The sequence below is a fragment of the Sinocyclocheilus grahami genome, unplaced genomic scaffold, assembly GCF_001515645.1.
Source record: "Sinocyclocheilus grahami isolate Dianchi unplaced genomic scaffold, SAMN03320097.WGS_v1.1 scaffold933.1, whole genome shotgun sequence".
Classification (NCBI taxonomy): domain Eukaryota; kingdom Metazoa; phylum Chordata; class Actinopteri; order Cypriniformes; family Cyprinidae; genus Sinocyclocheilus; species Sinocyclocheilus grahami.
The window spans coordinates 170,457-174,058 of NW_015506112.1; the positions used below are offsets into that span (position 1 = coordinate 170,457).

General features: G+C 40.7%; 1 protein-coding gene across 1 annotated transcript in view; it reads left to right on the forward strand.

Moving 5' to 3' along the window:
* The window catches only part of LOC107564425 (astrotactin-2-like), a 243,594-nt gene that overhangs the window by 158,301 nt on the left and 81,691 nt on the right, over positions 1-3,602 (forward strand). The window lies entirely within an intron of this gene.

The window sequence follows — 3,602 nt, forward strand, 5'->3', positions numbered from 1 at the left end:
ACCAAAGTTGAAAGGGCTGTAAAAAAAAAAAAAAAAAAAAAAGACATATATTCTGATGAAAACCAATGTTAGGAACACATGATACAATTAGCTGTTAAATGGGTGAAATTCATTGTAACAAAGATCATAGTTCGGGAGGAAGGAGGCAGGAACCGGCGGCCATTTAAATAAACTTTACTAAAATAAACAAACACAAAATAGCGCGACAGCCCCTCGCGGTTGACTGTTGCGCACAAACGAAACCAAAACACAAAATAAACTCCAGGCCTGGTCCTCTCTCGTCCTTTACTGTCGTCACTCCTCCCTTTTATCCTTCCGGAGCGCCTCCGTGAGACTCGAGACCGGTGAGTGGTGGAGGTGTCAGAAAAGGAGACGGAAGGATGAGCAGAGACAGATACGAGAGAGTGAAGAGAGGGAAAAAAAAAAAATGATCGGTCCGGTTCCCGGACCCACTGCCTCTTGGTCCTCAACCGGCTGAGAGGTTCTCACTCGCGGTGCCGTGCGATGGTACTTGACATCATTGGTGGATGGCCCACCGCTCCTCCGCCTCCTGGCGGACGGCGATGGCTCCTCCACTTGAGGGCAGCCGGCAGCGAATCCCCCATTCCCTGCTCCTCCCCAATCATGGCGGATGGCAGCAGGCTCCGGCCTCCTGGCGAACGGGCAGACTCCTCCGCTCCCTCATGGACGACAGCCACCCCTCCTCGACCCAGGAGTGCGGTAGCGAGCTCTCCGTCCCACCTCATCTTCCATAGTTCCAGCACCACCGCCTCGGGCAGCCACCGGCGGTCTCTCCGCTTGTTCCTGCTGCCCGATCTCCTCAACACCGAGATCCCCCTCAGCAGTGAGGGCTCTCTGACAGCGTGTCCTTCCTTCCTCCCGGGTTTCGGCACCAATGTAACAAAGATCATAGTTCGGGAAGAAGGAGGCAGGAACTGGCGGCCATTTAAATAAACTTTAATAAAATAAACAAACACAAAATAGCGTGATAGCCCCTCGCGGATGACTGTCGCGCACAAACGAAACCAAAACACAAAATAAACTCCAGGCCTGGTCCTCTCTTGTCCTTCACTGTCGTCACTCCTCACTTTTATCCTTCCGGAGCTCCTCCGTGAGACTCGAGACCGGTGAGTGGTGCAGGTGTCGCTCATTATCAATTACTCCACCGGCCTCGCTCCATTCCCACGGCTCTCGGCCCCGCCCCCACTCATCACATTCATGAAAGTAAAATCTTAAAACAATAAATCAAGAAATATTAAACGGCAAATAAATTAAATGCTGAGTGAATGACACTTGTGTGTGTGCACTGTAAAATGTAAGATCAAAACAGTCATCCATCTTCACAGTGAAGCAACTTTGCTAAATAATAGTCAACATTTTTCGTTCTGGTAGCCTGCTATATTTGAGTACACTAGAGTGAGTCAAGGCATTCAGAAACATTGAGGAAAACACATATTGCATGCATTGTAAAGAACCCTTGAATGTTACATGTTATTTGTACAGTTTTCTTTAAGTGTGAACACGAGTCCTTCAAAGAGAGTCTCTTAAAACATTCTGCAACTTAGTTCAAAAAGAATTCAATGACTTCTCCAAGTCTCTATCGCATACACAAACTCTCTTCAGAAAGCCTATAACCTCACATGCCTTCGAAGGACGACCATTTATAGGCAATCTACCTGCACAGTAGCTCAAATTATCATTGAGAGCCGTTTGATTGAAACCTCTAAATCAGAATAATTGGCACATCATCTGCAGGACCAGCACTTACTGCTGTAGGAACGTTTTAGTGCATTTGAGCCTTCATTTTAAAAGATGGAAAGGCTCATTTTCTGCCATTTCTAACAGAAGGGCTGCTCCCACGCAGATTTGATGGTGCAGGTATCTGGCATATGCATATGCGCTCACAGCAAATGAATTATTAAGCACATTGCTATTAAACTAATTGCTTCTGTTACGTCTGAGTGTGCAGTTTCACTCAAATTGCCAGACATTTTAATTTCTTTCCTTTTTTTTAAATTTATTTTTCATGTCTTTTTGTTAAGTGCCACTATTAGGCGGTTCATAAAAGGGACATGGTGGTGGAAAAAATACGGGGTAGGAGGGTAAAAAAGATATTTGCATTCTCTTGCAAGTTCATTAAGCCTTGTTAATCATTTTCATTATAACAGATTCTATGGAGGGGGGGGGCTTAATGTGCAATTTAGCACTTTCTGTTCATATTCTGGGCTTATCTGCTTTCCTGTATGTGGCATATTTTATTAATAAACTGTATACCGAATTCGACCATTTTATACCATTAATAAAGCATCTTCTTTTTATGGGGTAGAAAAAGCTTAACGTGCAATTTAGCGTGTTGCGTTCATATTCTAGGCTATTCTGCTTGTCTGTGAATAGTATGCTTTATTAATAAGGTGTGTACTAAATTTGGACCTCCAGTGTCACTGTACATTAAGCCACATTAAACGTTTCAGAATGTCCCAAAACAAAAAAAAATAAAAATAATTTGTAATACTTGATTCCATGTTCAAAATAAAACCGCTCCGTTGTAAACGAAAAGTTTCTCGGTGGAGCACAAGAGTTTTGTGAGAGAGCGTAAAAGATTTGAAAAATATTTGTTTCCTCCCATGCCGTATACCTCCCACCACCATGCCCCATGTATTTGCTTTTGTCTCTTTTTATTACATCTGTAAAATAACACTTTTACATATTCAGACTTTGGAAGTGCAAGTAAAAATGTTAAGGTTTTTATTTTTGGGGGGTTTTGCTATTTTCATTATATTAGTGTATATGTTTGCATAGAATACTGAAAGAAGAACTTGCAAAGAATGTATTTCTTTAGCATTTTGTATATTTTATATAGTAGTAACCGCTGAATCGGGTATTGCAGAGAGCTGTGTAATAAATTGCAATAGATTACTTCTATTGGTCATTATTGTATGCTAGTTACGGTTGACCGCCATTGGCCTGTCCATCCTCTACTTCACTTTCTCTGTTTGTTCCAGTGCAATATGTGCCTAAATGTGCTTGTTTGCACAAGAATAAGCCGTGAAATGGGAGCCTTTAAACGGGATGAATAGCATTATCATGGTAGGAGTACAGATGGGTGCATATTATTTCTAATATCTGTCGCTCCAACTCATGAAATATGGTTTGTAAAATGACTTTTCTCATTGTTTCGTTTCCCCTCAAGTCAGAGCTGGTTTTGAAAGTATCCTTCATATTCAAGTGAAGTACACTTGATTTTATCTGATTGCTCTTGCTTTTCAGATTAGGCCTTTATTTTAATTTGAAGAGTACGCTAGTTAAAGTATGTTTTAAATTTCCTAAGTCACTTTTATATTTTTGTTCGGTTTGTTTTATGAATCATAATCTTGCAAACTCTAGGCAACTCCAGAAAGTATCTTGATTTCCATATGCATGAATAAAGCAAGACAGGAGCCAATGGAAATTTTACTGTATGATTTGTTACATTGATGACAGAAATAAACAGGACCAGAAACAAATATTAAAGCTTCTTCTGAATATATTAAAGTATATCTAAGGCATGCTGATTATTACTATATATATATATATATATATATATATATATATATATATATATA